This window comes from Moschus berezovskii, chromosome 20 (genome assembly GCF_049115385.1).
Source record: "Moschus berezovskii isolate FMDL1 chromosome 20, NW_MosBer_1.0, whole genome shotgun sequence".
In the NCBI taxonomy this organism is placed as follows: domain Eukaryota; kingdom Metazoa; phylum Chordata; class Mammalia; order Artiodactyla; family Moschidae; genus Moschus; species Moschus berezovskii.
The window spans coordinates 73,383,346-73,401,416 of NC_142479.1; the positions used below are offsets into that span (position 1 = coordinate 73,383,346).

Below are 18,071 nucleotides of genomic sequence, written 5' to 3' on the forward strand. Positions count from 1 at the left end.
CCGGTGTCACGGCACACAGGGACGGCCAGTCGACTTCCAACAATCACGCCAGCAGAGCGAGGTCTGAGAGCCCGGTGTCACGGCACACAGGGACGGCCAGCCGACTTTCAACAATCACGCCAGCAGAGCGAGGTCTGAGAGCCCGGTGTCACGGCACACAGGGACGGCCAGCCGACTTTCAACAATCACGCCAGCAGAGTGAGGTCTGAGAGCCCGGTGTCACGGCACACAGGGACGGCCAGCCGACTTTCAACAATCACGCCAGCAGAGCGAGGTCTGAGAGCCCGGTGTCATGACACACAGGGACGGCCAGCCGACTTTCAACAATCACGCCAGCAGAGAGAGGTCGGAGAGCCCGGTGTCACGGCACACAGGGACGGCCAGCCGACTTTCAACAATCACGCCAGCAGAGCGAGGTCTGAGAGCCCGGTGTCACGGCACACAGGGACGGCCAGCCGACTTCCAATAATCACGCCAGCAGAGCGAGGTCTGAGAGCCCGGTGTCACGGCACACAGGGACGGCCAGCCGACTTCCAACAATCACGCCAGCAGAGCGAGGTCTGAGAGCCCGGTGTCACGGCACACAGGGATGGCCAGCCGACTTCCAACAATCACGCCAGCAGAGCGAGGTCTGAGAGCCCGGTGTCACGGCACACAGGGACGGCCAGCCGACTTTCAACAATCACGCCAGCAGAACGAGGTCTGAGAGCACGGTGTCACGGCACACAGGGACGGCCAGCCGACTTCCAACAATCACGCCAGCAGAGCGAGGTCTGAGAGCCCGGTGTCACGGCACACAGGGACGGCCAGCCGACTGTCAACAATCACGCCAGCAGAGCGAGATCTGAGAGCCCGGTGTCACGGCACACAGGGACGGCCAGCCGACTTTCAACATCCACGCCAGCAGAGCGAGGTCTGAGAGCCCGGTGTCACGACACACAGGGACGGCCAGCCGACTTTCAACAATCACGCCAGCAGAGCGAGGTCTGAGAGCCCGGTGTCACGACACACAGGGACGGCCAGCCGACTTTCAACAATCACGCCAGCAGAGCGAGATCTGAGAGCCCGGTGTCACGACACACAGGGACGGCCAGCCGACTTTCAACATCCACGCCAGCAGAGCGAGATCTGAGAGCCCGGTGTCACGACACACAGGGACGGCCAGCCGACTTTCAACAATCACGCCAGCAGAGCGAGGTCTGAGAGCCCGGTGTCACGGCACACAGGGACGGCCAGCCGACTTTCAACAATCACGCCAGCAGAGCGAGGTCTGAGAGCCCGGTGTCACGACACACAGGGACGGCCAGCCGACTTTCAACAATCACGCCAGCAGAGCGAGGTCTGAGAGCCCGGTGTCACGGCACACAGGGACGGCCAGCCGACTTTCAACATCCACGCCAGCAGAGCGAAATCTGAGAGCCCGGTGTCACGACACACAGGGACGGCCAGCCGACTTTCAACAATCACGCCAGCAGAGCGAGATCTGAGAGCCCGGTGTCACGGCACACAGGGACGGCCAGCCGACTTTCAACATCCACGCCAGCAGAGCGAGGTCTGAGAGCCCGGTGTCACGACACACAGGGACGGCCAGCCGACTTTCAACAATCACGCCAGCAGAGCGAGGTCTGAGAGCCCGGTGTCACGACACACAGGGACGGCCAGCCGACTTTCAACAATCACGCCAGCAGAGCGAGATCTGAGAGCCCGGTGTCACGACACACAGGGACGGCCAGCCGACTTTCAACATCCACGCCAGCAGAGCGAGATCTGAGAGCCCGGTGTCACGACACACAGGGACGGCCAGCCGACTTTCAACAATCACGCCAGCAGAGCGAGGTCTGAGAGCCCGGTGTCACGGCACACAGGGACGGCCAGCCGACTTTCAACAATCACGCCAGCAGAGCGAGGTCTGAGAGCCCGGTGTCACGACACACAGGGACGGCCAGCCGACTTTCAACAATCACGCCAGCAGAGCGAGGTCTGACAGCCCGGTGTCACGGCACACAGGGACGGCCAGCCGACTTTCAACATCCACGCCAGCAGAGCGAAATCTGAGAGCCCGGTGTCACGACACACAGGGACGGCCAGCCGACTTTCAACAATCACGCCAGCAGAGCGAAATCTGAGAGCCTGGTGTCACGGCACACAGGGACGGCCAGCCGACTTTCAACAATCACGCCAGCAGAGTGAGGTCTGAGAGCCAGAGGTCATGACACACAGGGACGGCCAGCCGACTTTCAACAATCACGCCAGCAGAGCGAAATCTGAGAGCCCGGTGTCACGACACACAGGGACGGCCAGCCGACTTTCAACAATCACGCCAGCAGAGCGAAATCTGAGAGCCCGGTGTCACGGCACACAGGGACGGCCAGCCGACTTTCAACAATCACGCCAGCAGAGCGAAATCTGAGAGCCCGGTGTCACGACACACAGGGACGGCCAGCCGACTTTCAACAATCACGCCAGCAGAGCGAGGTCTGAGAGCCCGGTGTCACGACACACAGGGACGGCCAGCTGACTTTCAACATCCACGCCAGCAGAGCGAAATCTGAGAGCCCGGTGTCACGACACACAGGGACGGCCAGCCGACTTTCAACAATCACGCCAGCAGAGCGAGGTCTGAGAGCCCGGTGTCACGGCACTCAGGGACGGCCAGCCGACTTCCAACAATCACGCCAGCAGAGCGAAATCTGAGAGCCCGGTGTCACGACACACAGGGACGGCCAGCCGACTTTCAACCATCACGCCAGCAGAGCGAAATCTGAGAGCCCGGTGTCACGGCACACAGGGACGGCCAGCCGACTTTCAACAATCACGCCAGCAGAGCGAGGTCTGAGAGCCCGGTGTCACGACACACAGCGACGGCCAGCCGACTTTCAACAATCACGCCAGCAGAGCGAGGTCTGAGAGCCCGGTGTCACGACACACAGGGACGGCCAGCCGACTTTCAACAATCACGCCAGCAGAGCGAGGTCTGAGAGCCAGAGGTCACGACACACAGGGACAGCCAGCCGACTTTCAACAATCACGCCAGCAGAGCGAAATCTGAGAGCCCGGTGTCACGACACACAGGGACGGCCAGCCGACTTTCAACAATCACGCCAGCAGAGCGAGGTCTGAGAGCCCGGTGTCACGACACACAGGGACGGCCAGCCGACTTTCAACAATCACGCCAGCAGAGCGAGGTCTGAGAGCCCGGTGTCACGGCACACAGGGACGGCCAGCCGACTTTCAACATCCACGCCAGCAGAGCGAGATCTGAGAGCCCGGTGTCACAACACACAGGGACGGCCAGCCGACTTTCAACAATCACGCCAGCAGAGCGAGGTCTGAGAGCCCGGTGTCACGGCACACAGGGACGGCCAGCCAACTTTCAACAATCACGCCAGCAGAGCGAAATCTGAGAGCCCGGTGTCACGACACACAGGGACGGCCAGCCGACTTTCAACAATCACGCCAGCAGAGCGAGGTCTGAGAGCCCGGTGTCACGGCACACAGGGACGGCCAGCCGACTTCCAACAATCACGCCAGCAGAGTGAAATCTGAGAGCCCGGTATCACGACACACAGGGACGGCCAGCCGACTTTCAACAATCACGCCAGCAGAGCGAAATCTGAGAGCCCGGTGTCACGGCACACAGGGACGGCCAGCCGACTTTCAACAATCACGCCAGCAGAGCGAGGTCTGAGAGCCCGGTGTCACGACACACAGGGACGGCCAGTCGACTTTCAACATCCACGCCAGCAGAGCGAAATCTGAGAGCCCGGTGTCACGACACACAGGGACGGCCAGCCGACTTTCAACAATCACGCCAGCAGAGCGAAATCTGAGAGCCCGGTGTCACGGCACACAGGGACGGCCAGCCGACTTTCAACAATCACGCCAGCAGAGTGAAATCTGAGAGCCCGGTGTCACGACACAGAGGGACGGCCAGCCGACTTTCAACAATCACGCCAGCAGAGCGAGGTCTGAGAGCCCGGTGTCACGACACACGGGGACGGCCAGCCGACTTTCAACAATCACGCCAGCAGAGCGAAATCTGAGAGCCCGGTGTCACGACACACAGGGACGGCCAGCCGACTTTCAACAAAGCTGCCTAGATGTTTCAACAGAGAAAAACTCGTCTCTCCAACCAATGGTGCTGATATAATGGAGTCGCATAGACCACAAACGGAAAACTCGCAAAAGAAAGCAGGAGAAAATCCCTGCGACATGACGATGGGCAAAAGTTTCTTAGAAATGACACCAAAAGCTTGACCTTAAAAGAACAAACTGATACACTGGGTTCCATAAACATCAGGGACTTCTGCTCTTTGAAAAACACTGTTAGATCCTACTTTTCAATAATTACCTTAAATGTAAATGGGTTGAATGCCCCAACCAAAAGACAAAGGCTGGCTGAATGGATACAAAAACAAAACCCCCATATATGTTGTCTACAAGAGACCCACCTCAAAACGAGGGACGCATACAGACTGAAAGTGAAGGGCTGGAAAAAGATAGTCCATGCAAATAGAGACCAAAAGAAAGCAGGAGTAGCAATACTCATATCAGATAAAATAGACTTTAAAACAAAGGCTGTGAAACGAGACAAAGAAGGAAACTACATAATGATCAAAGGATCAATCCAAGAAGAAGATATAACAATTATAAATATTTATGCACCTAACATAGGAGCACCGCAATATGTAAGACAATTACTAACAAGTATGAAAGGGGAAATTAACAATAACACAATAATAGTGGGAGATTTTAACACCCCACTTACATCTATGGATAGATCAACTAAACAGAAAATTAACAAGGAAACACAATCTTTAAATGATATAATAGAAGAGTTAGACCTAATAGATATCTATAGGACATTTCACCCCAAAACAATGAATTTCACCTTTTTCTCAAGCGCACATGGAACCTTTTCCAGGATAGATCACATCCTGGGACATAAATCTAGCCTTGGTAAATTCAAAAAAATTGAAATCATTCCAAGCATCTTTTCTGACCACAATGCAGTAAGATTAGATCTCAATTACGGGAGAAAAACTATTAAAAATGCCAACATATGGAGGCTGAATAATACGCTGCTGAATAATGAACAAATCACAGAAGAAATCAAAAGAGAAATCAAAATATGCATAGAAATGAATGAAAATGAAAACACAACAACCCAAAACCTCTGGGACACTGTAAAAGCAGTGCTAAGGGGGAAGTTCATAGCAATACAGGCACACCTCAAGAAACAAGATAAAAGTCAACTAAATAACCTAACTCTAGAAAAGGAAGAAATGAAGAACCCCAGGGTCAGTAGAAGGAAAGAAATCATAAAAATTAGGGCAGAGATAAATGCAAAAGAAACAAAAGAGACCATAGCAAAAATCAACAAAGCCAAAAGCTGGTTCTTTGAGAAGGTGAATAAAATTGACAAACCACTAGCCAGACTCATCAAGAAACAAAGGGAGAAGAACCAAATCAATAAAATTAGAAATGAAAATGGAGAGATCACAACTGACAACACAGAAATACAAAGGATTATTAGAGAATACTATCAGCAATTATATGGCAATAAAATGAATAACCTGGAAGAAATGGACAAATTCCTAGAAAAGTACAACTTTCCAAAACTGAACCAGGAAGAAATAGAAAATCTGAACAAACCCATCACAAGCACGGAAATTGAAACTGTAATCAAAAATCTCCCAGCAAACAAAAGCCCAGGTCCAGATGGCTTCACAGCTGAATTCTACCAAAAATTTAGAGAAGAGCTAACACCTATTCTACTCAAACTCTTCCAGAAAACAGCTGAGGAAGGGAAACTTCCAAACTCATTCTATGAGGCCACCATCACCCTAATCCCTAAACCTGGTAAAGACCCCACAAAAAAAGAAAACTACAGGCCAATATCACTGATGAACATAGATGCAAAAATCCTTAACAAAATTCTAGCAATCAGAATCCAACAACACATTAAGAAGATCATACATCATGACCAAGTGGGCTTTATCCCAGGAATGCAAGGATTCTTCAATATACGCAAATCAATCAACGTAATACACCACATTAACAAACTGAAAAATAAAAATCATATGATTATCTCAATAGATGCAGAGAAAGCCTTCGACAAAATTCAACATCCATTTTTGATAAAAACTCTCCAGAAAGTGGGAATTGAAGGGACATACCTCAACATAATAAAAGCTATATATGACAAACCCACAGCAAACATTATCCTCAATGGTGAAAACTGAAAGCATTTCCCCTAAAGTCAGGAACAAGACAAGGGTGCCCACTCTCACCACTACTATTCAACATAGTTCTGGAAGTTTTGGCCACAGCAATCAGAGCAGAAAAAGACATAAAAGGAATACAAATTGGAAAAGAAGAAGTAAAGCTTTCACTTTTCGCTGATGACATGATCCTCTACACAGAAAACCCTAAAGACTCTACCAGAAAACTACTAGAGCTAATCAATGATTACAGCAAAGTTGCAGGATATAAAATCAACACACAGAAATCCCTTGCATTCCTATACACTAATAATGAGAAAATAGAAAGAGAAATTAAGGAAACTATTCCATTCACTGTTGCAATGAAAACAATTAAATACTTAGGAATATATCTACCTAAGGAAACAAAAGACTTGTACATAGAAAACTATAAAACACTAGTGAAAGTAATCAAAGAGGACACGAATAGATGGAGAAATATACTGTGTTCGTGGATTGGAAGAATAAATATTGTAAAAATGAGTATACTACCCAAAGTAATTTATACATTCAATGCAATCCCTATCAAGCTACCAACAATATTTTTCACAGAACTAGAACAAATAATCTCACAATTTGTATGGAAATACAAAAAACCTCGAATAGCCAAAGCAATCTTGAGGAAGAAGAATGGAACTGGGGGAATTAACCTGCCGGACTTCAGGCTCTATTACAAAGCCACAATCATCAAGACAGTATGGTACTGGCATAAAGACAGAAATATAGATCAATGGAACAAAATAGAAAGCCCAGAGATAAACCCACGCTCCTATGGACACCTTATCTTCGACAAAGGAGGCAAGAATATAAAATGGAGAAAAGACAGTCTCTTTAACAAGTGGTGCTGGGAAAACTGGTCAGCCACTTGTAAAAGAATGAAACTAGAACACTTCCTAACACCATACACCAAAATAAACTCAAAATGGATTAAAGATCTAAATGTAAGACCAGAAACTATAAAACTCCTAGAGGAGAACGTAGGCAAAACACTCTCCGACATAAATCACAGCAGGATCCTCCAAGACCCACCTCCAAGAATATTGGAAATAAAAGCAAAAATAAACAAATGGGACCTAATTAAAATCAAAAGCTTCTGCACAGCAAAGGAAACTATAAGCAAGGTGAGAAGACAGCCTTCAGAATGGGAGAAAATAATAGCAAATGAAGCAACTGATAAAGGATTAATCTCCAAATTATACAAGCAGCTCCTGCAGCTTAATTCCAGAAAACTAAGTGACCCAATCAAAAAATGGGCCAAAGAACTAAACAGACATTTCTCCAAAGAAGACATAAAGATAGCTAATAAACACATGAAAAAATGCTCAACATCCCTCATCATCAGAGAAATGCAAATCAAAACCACAATGAGATACCATTTCACACCAGTCAGAATGGCTGCTATCCAAAAGTCTACATGCAATAAGTGCTGGAGAGGGTGTGGAGAGAAGGGAACCCTCTTACACTGTTGGTGGGAATGCAAACTAGTACAGCCACTATGGAGAACAGTGTGGAGATTCCTCAGAAAACTGGAAATAGAACTGCCATATGATCCAGCGATTGCACTCCTGGGCATACACACCGAGGAAACCAGAATTGAAAGAGACACATGTACTCCAATGTTCATTGCAGCACTGTTTATAATAGCCAGGACATGGAAGCAACCTAGATGTCCATCTGCAGACGAATGGATAAGAAAGCTTTGGTACATATACACAATGGAGTATTTCTCAGCCATCAAAAAGAATGCATTTGAATCAGTTTTAATGAGGTGGATGAAATTGGAGCCAATTATACAGAGTGAAGTAAGCCAGAAAGAAGAACATCAATACCGTATATTAACGCATATATATGGAATTTAGAAAAATGGTAACCTGAACCCTGTATAAGAGACTGCAAAAGAGACATAGGCATTTAGAACAGTCTTTGGGACTCTGTGGGAGAGGGTGAAGGTGGAATGATTGGGGAGAATGGAATTGTAGCATGTATATTATCATAAGTGACCAGTCCAGGTTCGACGCATAAATTTTCCTCTGTTCATTTCTTTGCATTTGTGCTTTTTTAATAAAATTCTTTTTTAGAAATAAAAAAAATAAATAAATAAATAAATAAATAAAAAAGAAAAACACTGTTAAAAGATGAAAGAAGCCAGCGACTGTGAAAGTCCAAATCATAAATCGGACGAAGAATCTTGGTGTCTAAAAGACGCCAAGAACACTCAAAAGTCAACAGTAAGGCAACAAATGACGAAATATGAAATCAGAAAAACATTTAGATAAACACTACACCAAGGACAGAGGAGCCTGGCGTGCTGCAGTCCCAAAGAGCGGGACCCGGCTGAGTGACTGATCACCACCTTAAAATGCTGATGTGAGGGCTTGAGGGGGCCAGTGCCCGACGCACCCAGCACTGAGATCTGTCTCTCAGGATGACTCCTGCCCTGGGTCTCCATCTTACCTTCTTCTCTTTGAGGCCAGATGGTCCAGGGTCCCTCGGGGGCCGCAGACTCCCAGCCTGCTCTGTCTCGGGGGAGCTGCCACGCTCTCCCCTCAGCCCCATCAGACACCGGGCCTGACTTTCCCTGAGACCTGAGGAGTCTAAAGTCAGAGAAGCCCACATGTCCTTCGCCTTGTGAAGACCCAGGAGCCCGCCGAGAGCGGGGAGCTGGCTCAGGACAGGCACAGCTCCAGCTCTGCTCTGATGCTCCTGGGGCACAGCCTCCCGTCCTGGTGGGCAGGCGCTCAGGTGGGCGGCGGCGGCCGAGGTCACAATCCAGCTGTTACTAGCGTCACGCAGGGCTGAGGACCACGCGCCCTGTCCTATGACTCTGTCTCCCAGGGGCAGAATGGGCAGGAGGCTGAAGACGCCCCTGGGCTTAGGGTCAGGACAACAACCTGCTGGGGACTCCCACACGTCACTGCTCAGCCTGGAGTCGTGATAATGAGCATTCTGGAAGAACTGAAGAGCGTAACTTAAAAACCACACATAAACCACCTGGCAAAGAAATGAACGAGCACATTCCCTTTTCACCTAAATGTAAGCTTATCTATGGCTGACTTCTCCTTCATCTCAGGAGCACGTGTGCTAAGTCACTTCAGTCGTGTCCAATGCTGAGTAACCCCACGGACGGCAGCCCGCCAGGCTCCCCTGTACATGGGATTCTCCACGCAAGAATACTGGAGCAGGTTACCATTTCTTCCTCTAGGGGATCTTCCCGACCTGAGGATCTTCCTGACCCAGGGATCAAGCCCATGTCTCATGCATTAGCAGGCGGATTCTTTAGCACTGAGCCACCGGGGAAGTCCACTCAGGCCTTTTTAAAATTCGGTGGCTTAGGGTCTGTCTCTCCTGCTGGAGTGTGAGCTCTGAGAAGGCAGGAATCTCTGGCTGTTCGTTTACTGCTGTAGACAGCCTCCAGGATCACTACACACAGAGTAGGTATCAAACACTAAAGCACTACACAGGCGCCATTGCCTGCTAATCGCCCGTAGCATCCACGCTTCTCTTTTGAAACAGGAACCCTCTGCGCACGTGCTCACAAGTCCCTGCTCCCCTGCAGCAGCCCAGGAAGAGGATTTCTCCAGTACAGTGTGACGGAAGTGAGAGGCAGCTGCCGTCACACTTCCCAAGAAGCACATTGTTCGTTCTCGTCCCCCTGCCCCTTCCTGCTGCTTGAGCACTGGTGACGCAGGAGCCATTCAAGGCAGAGGGAGGCTCCACATTAGAGACGACAGAGCCACGCCACCAGCCAGCCTGGCCCTCCATGACCTCTTGGGACGGAACCATTGGCTCCCACCCTGAACCAGACTGTGATGAGAGAGCAAAATAAACTCCCAACCTCACTTGTCCACGGTTTTGGGATTCTTTTTTACAGAAGCTTGGGCTCACTGTAAAGAATATGGAGAAGACTTTATACAATTTTTCACTTCTGATTTATCAATATAGTGAATTACACTAATAGCATTCCTAATATCAAGCCATTTTTACATTCCTGGAATAATCTCATGTGGTCATGATAAGCTGTTGTTGTTCAGTAGCTAAGTCATGTCCAACTCTATGCGACCCCATGAACTGCAGCAAGCGAGGCTTCCCTGTCCTTCACTATCTCCCGGAGTTTGCTCAAACTCATGTCCATTGAGTCGGTGACGCCATCCAACCATCTCATCCTCTGTCGCGCCTTCTCCTCCTGCCCTCCCTGCCCTCAATCTTCCCCAGCATCAGGGTCTTTTCCAAAGAGTTGGCTCTTCTCATCAGGCGGCCAGAGTGCTGGAGCTTCAGCTTTAGCATCAGTCCTTCCAGTGAACATGGAGGGTTTATTTCCTTTAGGACTGACTGGTTTGATCTCCTTGCAGTCCAAAGGACTCGCAAGAGTTTTCTCCTGCACCACAATTCAAAAGCATCAACTCTGGCACTCGGCCTTCTTTATGGTCCAACTCTCTCTTCTGTACATGAGTACTGGAAAAACATCACTCTGACTATATGGACCTTTGCTGGCAAAGTAATGTCTTTGCTTTTTAATACTCCTATTACATGATGTTTTAAATGCAATACTAACCTCTATTGCCTAGTATTTTATTGGATCTTTTCACAATATTCACGAAGGAGATTAATTTGTGTTTAGAGGGATATCATTTTCAGGTTTTAGTATTGATATCATGGTAACCAGAAAAGATTACTAGATCAAAAGGCATAGATATTTTTAAACTTATTAACAGGTTACGGAAGGCTTTCAAGAAGGTTGTAGCAATTTATACTCAGTAATGAGTTGGACACGACTGAGCGCCTTCACTTTCACTTTTCACTTTCACGCATTTGAGAAGGAAATGGCAACCCACTCGTGTTCTTGCCTGGAGAATCCCAGGAACAGGGGAGCCTGGTGGGCTTCCATCTATGGGGTCACACAGAGTCGGACACGACTGATGTGACTTAGCAGTAGCAGCAGCAGCAACAGCACTTTAGAATATTTATTCACTGCACCCTTGGTATTTTGTACGCTTATTTTAAAACAATACTTGGTACTATTTATAGTAATAGTAACACGCTTATTTGATATATGAAAAGTAGCTTCTCGTCTCAGTATTTCCTTGATTACTTGTGAACAGGAAGAGATTTATTTAAGCCAATTACACTTTTCCTGGTCATGTACCTTTACTATTATTTTTTACTGTACCTTGTAAAGTACTCAAATTAATTGATCACTTAAAATCATATTTAATCCCCATGATATTGAACCAGGAAGCCCTGCCTCACCCAGAATAACTGCTTCCCTCTCGTGATGAACGATGGTCAGAACAAGACTTGGCTCTCGGCCTAGGGCCATCCGCCGTCCTGGGCCGACTCGTCCACAACCTCAGGCCCGACACCCGACGCCCGTCTGCGCTCCACGCCGTCCTCTCAGAGGAAGTGAACACACGCCAGAAGCCGCTGCGCACGGCCCCGGCGCCCGCTCCGCAGTCTCAGCGTCACTCTCTGAAGATGGAAATACACTGTTCTACGTTCAGCAACTTCTCAAGTCAATAACTACCTTTTGCTGCACTGATCTAAGAGATTTTTCCTTCATTCTAGGTAAAACATTTTCCCTCAAGAACATCCAAAAGCATAATGCCAGCAACTTCTGGAGAATGGCGGTGCTCCCACCCCTACTGGTACAGTTAGCACATCAGGAAGTTAGGCCACAGAATGAAAATGGGGACTTGGAAATTTACTGTTAAAACAAACTGATGCATTTATAAGTCTAGATGTTATTTTCAAATAACCCTTAACATAAAATATACTGTCTTTTAGCTGTCTAGCTTAGGCACGCCAGACTGCGATCTGCTCTCCAGACGTGCTAGAAAGCAGGCGTGCTCTGCCTGGGGCACCAGGGCGGAGGGCGGAGGTGCAGACGGTCCTCGGGAGACAGGCACGCGGTCCTCCTCCGTCCGCATGCCAGACTCTGCAGTCCCTTTCACGTGGGGGTGGAGAGACCTTGACCATGTAAGTATCCACGCTTGAATGATGACAGACGTGCTGCTATTTCTGCTTAGTAAGCAAACACCCCAGGAATGATTCCAGCGTTTACTTCGTGGAATCACTGTGAAACAGGTGCATCACATGACGATCAGAAGCAGGAGAGAGCTGGAAAACTGAGCCTCGAAAGGACACACAGCTCCTCTCTTTACATACGCGTAAGACACAGCCCCTATTACCACCCAAAGAGGGCTTACAGTTGAGGCAACTCAAGATACTTTAAATTCAATGTTAATAAGCACAGTACATCATGCAAAATGCTGGACTGGATGAAGCACAGACTGGAATCAAGATTACCAGGAGAAATATCAATAACCTCAGATATGCAGATGACACCACCCTTATGGGAGAAAGCGAAGAACTAAAGAGCCTCTTGATGAAAGTGAAAGAGGAGAGTGAAAAAGCTGGCTTAAACTCAACATTCAGTAAACGAAGATCACGGCATCCGATCCCATCACTTCATGGCAAATAGATGGGGAGACAATGGAAACAGTGATAGGCACTACTATCCTGGTCTCCAAAATCACTGCAGATGGTGACTACAGCCATGAAATTAAAAGATGCTTGCTCTTTGGAAGAAAATCTACAACAAACCTAGAAAGCATATTACAAAGCAGGAACATTACTTCGCCAACGTACAGTCAAAGCTATGCTTTTTCCAGCAGTCAAGTACGGATGTGAGAGTTGGACCATAAAGACGGCTGAGTGCTGAAGAATTGATGTTTTGAACTGTACTGTTGGAGAAGACTCTTGAGAGTACTTTGGACTGCAAGGAGGTCAAACCAGTCAATCCTAAAGGAAATCAGACCTGAATACTCATCGGAAGGATTGATGCTGAAGCTGAAGCTCTGATACTTTGGCCACCTGATGTGAAGAGCTGACTCACTGAAAAAGACCCTGATGCTGGGAAAGATTGAAGGAGGGAGAAGAAGGGGATGACAGACGATGAGATGGTTGGATGGCATCACCGACGCAATGGACATGAGTTTGAGCAAACTCCAGGAGATGGTGAAGGACAGAGAAGCCTGGCGTGCTGCAGTCCATGGGGTCGCAAAGAGTTGGACACATCTGAGCAACTGAACAATAAATATCAATGAACACCAGATCATCACACTCAGATTATGAACATGCCCAAAGTTTTTCACTGTGTGGATCACAACAAACTGGAAAATTCTTAAAGAGACAGGGATACCAGACCACCGGACCTGCCTCCTGAGAAATCTGTATGCAGGTCAGGAAGCAATAGTTAGAACTGAACATGGAACAACAGACTGGTTCCAAATAGGAAAAGGAGTATGTCAAGGATGTATATTGTCACCCTGCTTATTTAACTTATATGCAGAGTACATCATGAGGAACGCTGGGCTGGATGAAGCACAAGCTGGAATCAAGATTGCCGGGAGAAATACCAATAACCTCAGATATGCAGATGACACCACCCTTATGGCAGAAAGTGAAGAAGAACTAAAGAGCCTCTTGATGAAAGTGAAAGAGGAGACTGAAAAAGTTGGCTTAAAACTCAAAATTCAGAAAACTAAGATCATGGCATCTAGTCCCATCACTTTATAGCAAATAGATGGGGAAACAATGGAAACAGTGTCAGACTTTATTTTTTTGGGCTCCAAAATCACTGCAGATGCTGATTGCAGCCATGAAATAAAAAGACGCTTGCTCCTTGGAAGAAAAGTTATGACCAACCTAGACAGCATATTAAAAAGCAGAGACATGACTTTGTCAACAAAGATCCATCTAGTCAAAGCTATGCTTTTTCTAGTAGTCATGTATGCATGTGAGAGTTGGACTACAGAGAAAGCTGAGAGCCTAAGAATTGATGCCTTTGAACTGTGGTGTTGGAGAAGACTCTTGAGACTCCCTTGGACTGCAAGGAGATCCAACCAGTCCATCCTAAAGGAAATCAGTCCTGAATATTCATTGGAGGGACTGATGCTGAAACTCTGATACTTTGGTCACCTGATGTGAAGAACTGACTCACTGGAAAAGGCCCTGATGCTGGGAAAGATTGAGGGCTGGAGGAGAAGGGGACGACAAAGGATGAGAAGGTTGGATGGCATCACTGACTTGATGGACATGGGTTTGAGTGAGCCCTGGGAGTTGGTGATGGACAGGGAGGCCTAGCGTGCTGCGGTTCATGGGGTCGCAAAGAGTGGGACACGACTGTGGGACACAACTGAGCGACTGAACTGAACTGACAGTTTTCCAAGTTTCCGTCTGCGCAGATTTTTTCTTTTGTATTAGATTAACTTATTGTTACGTTCAGAGGCATCACTAGAGCCCAGCACCCCAAGCTGTGGTGCAGATGCCCAGGAAACGCCAATCTGAAGTTCACCGACTTGTGTGGAGCTCTGCGAGGGTCAAGCCGGATGCTTTGTGTCAATCAGTTTTTGTAAATTTGAACTGTTTGAGAATAACATTTAATTTAAAATTTTAAGGACACAGCTTCACTTTCTTTGCAAAGGAAAAACTTGGGGAAAAGATCAAAGTAAAAAGAACAGAATTGAGATCAGAAATCCATTTTAAGCCAAAATGACAATGTCTTCATAAGTTAATATTAATCCTTTAATTATAAATCTCAAAGGTTTAAGTAGTTTCTGTGACCTTAGCTTTGGATAATTACACCATATGGAGCTTTTCTTAAATTTGAAAAAGATGCTGAGTTGTCGCTCCAGGCCTTTTGGTGACTTCCGCCTGGCAGAATTCCAGTATAGTCCTTCAGATGCCATTAAAATTATAGACCAGGAGCCCGAGCCTGTAAGTACCATGTCAATTTCACAAGAGCTTTTAAAATTCAGTACAGTGTGCAAAATGTGTGATGTGTCCTTATATTTTAAGATACCAAATTGTGAAGCTTAAAGCCACTACTTATACTGGACAGTTCACAAAGGAACAGACAGAATACACTAAATACAAATAAAACTTTTGTGTTTCATAAAATCAAAGGACAAAATTAAAAGGCAAATACCGAAAATATTTGCCACAAAGAATTTTATCAGGTGATGAGAACGATGCCAGGACACCAGCAGACGAGACACAGAGAAAGGACATGAACACACAGTTCTCGGGAAATGAAGCACGACTAGCAGGTCTGCCGCCAACGCCCAGCCTCACGCTTAGATACGAAATTAGAACCAATAAATGTTTCTCACCAACACCCTGGCCCCCAAATTAGAGTATTAATACTAAGGACTGGCTATACGAAACAGATATTCGGTGGGACCAACACCCTGGCCCCCAAATTAGAGTATTAATACTAAGGACTGGCTATACGAAACAGATATTCTGTGGGGAAAACTATAAATGAGTGCAACGTTGTTGAAAAGCAATTTGACCCTGTGATTCAACTGGGATCTTAAACTAAGGGGAAAGATGGAAATGTTGACAAAATTTTTAGTATTAAGATGTTAATTTTTGCATCAATTTAGATAACTTTTAAACCAAAGGGTTTAAAAAAAAAAATAGAAGAATTTCCAGCCTGGGTGTCACACTGAGTGGCCCTCCCGCCCTGATGCTCTACCGAGGGGAGAGGACAGCGGGGTGAGGGGGCGGGGAGCCTTCCCGGGGCAGAGACCTGCGGGCAGGAGCGAGGGAGGCGGCCCCCAAGGACCAGCGGCTGTCCGTGCGCCTGGATGGAAGTCAACTCACAGCCGCATCCCAGCCGCAAGCGTCAGGATCCACAGTCCCGCCAGGCGGCTCCTCCTAAACCCCAACTCCTGCGCTCTCTGGACGACTCCTTCCTGTGGTACCCCTGCCCCGTCCCGTCCACGAGCGCCCCCGCCTTGCTCACGACCCCCTGCAGCCGCGCTCCGTCCACACCGCCGCCTGCAGCACCCGCCCATGGTCACAGCCATCCTCAGTTGCAAATCCTGGCCCTTCCTCCCTGCTCGGCCTTCCGGATTTTCTGTCACATCCTTGACAAACGTCCTTTCCAAACTGCCTCTGCTGCTATTTCCAGGAAAATACACTTTTCTCCGCTTCCTCTGCACAACCCCTCTCTGACTGTCTCCTTCCCGACTTCACAAGTCCTGCACGGCTGATGGTTTGGGGGTAAGCCCCCCAGCCCCCGCGCTGCAGCCCCCGCTCCGTATGGCCCTCCTGAGGGTCGTCTACAAACACTCCTCCAATCCATATCGTTACTGGGCCTGAACGGAGCTCACCTTCTCCCGGATCAGAGGCCCCCACAGGCCCACTCATGAATGCCAAGGGCAGGACTCACATGGAACAGCTGCCCGCTGGGCCCACTCTGAGACGCACCTCCTCCGGTGGGGTCGCCACCGTCGGGCACCTGGAGGCACCCTGGGGGCCCCTCCTGGACTGACCCCTCTGCTGCGCTGGTCCTGCCAACGCTGACAGAAGAGCCTCCTAACAGCCCCCTGGGTCCTGACACTTCACAGCGAAGGAGCCCTGAGCGCCCCCCGGGGTTTAAGCTCGGAGCTAAGACCAGCGCCCTATGAGCTTGCGGGGTCTGCTGGTCAGGCCCGGCCCGAACCGCGCAGCCCCGCTGGCCACACAGCCACCTACACATCCATCCTGGTGCGGCTCAGCGCCTGCTCACCCCAGCCCCGCGTCACGGCGTCCAGGTGAATCTCACCTGTCCCAGGTATGCCCTGGGCACCCTTACTCGAGCGCACCGCCCTCCGCTCACCGCGCCCTGCTCACAGCTCCTGCGCGTCCCGCAGCCGCCCCTGCCCACGGGCTCCTCAGGGACAGGGGCCTCTCGTTCTAGCCTTTCTGCGTGGCTCCCAAGTGCTGGAATAATACCTCAGACACAGAAGATATTCCAGAAATATTGGCCAAATAAGTTACTGGCGGTGTCCAATATTATTTTATTATCTATAACTTGTAAATTAGTTAGCAACACATATAAACCTATACTTGAAAACTTTCCATTCTTATTGAAAAGAACCCTTTAAAACGTGGACACCTGATTCAAGAGAACAGAGGTCTCAGCTACCTGTTTTAGGTCTGGCTGCACTATCTGGACTTTAGCCCTTGGGGCACACGGTGCCCAGGCCACCGAAGCCCGTGTCCGTGGAGACACTCTGCCCGGTGGGCGGTGATGAGCGGCGGGGGCGGGACTGTCCCAGGGCGGGGGGTGGGGGGCGGCGGCTCTGTCCCCCTCTCTGTGACCAGAGGCTGAGACGGCCCCGCAGCAGATGCCTGGACACTGTGCACTCTGCCTCAAAGCTCTAACGGTGCTGCTCTGATGGGATGGCCACCCGCGACTCACTGGGTGCACTAAGATCCCGCAGTCGGCCACGTCCCTGAGGCTCATATGCTCCCCTGCCTCTCAGCAGAGGGGACTGAGGCCGTGTGCCCGCCGGCTCCAGCGTGCCGCCCTGCAGCCGCCCCCAACGACCCGCTCAGCGCCCCCTCTGCCCCCAGCCGCCCCGACAGGTCTGAGCCCAAAGCAAACCCTGAGCCCCGCTGCGGACAGCCGGGCCCCAAGGGGACGGGGACAGTCACCACCCTCTGTGCCCTTGGCCACCCCAGCACGGTCACGTCCCGCCCGAGTTCCCGCAGTGGTTGAACTGGTCTCCCTGAGTCCAGCTCTGCACTCAGTGGGCGTGGACCCCCGGCCTCCGCTGCTCACAAGGGACAAAGCCCAGCCCTTTCAAGGGCCTCCACTCAACGCCAGGGCCCAGTGTGACGCCAGACAGCACACTCGTCCCTAGGCACTTGGCAGGGGGTGTTCCATCTGTCCCTCCCCGGGAGACAGGGGTGAGTTAGGGAAGCCTGAGACGCGCAGACTGCGCACCTGCAAGCCTTATAAACTGAGGGCGGCTC

At 49.4% G+C, this 18,071-nt stretch overlaps 1 protein-coding gene across 9 annotated transcripts in view; it reads right to left on the reverse strand.

The window, feature by feature from the left end:
- The window catches only part of CEP112 (centrosomal protein 112), a 323,150-nt gene that overhangs the window by 94,470 nt on the left and 210,609 nt on the right, over nucleotides 1–18,071 (reverse strand). The window lies entirely within an intron of this gene.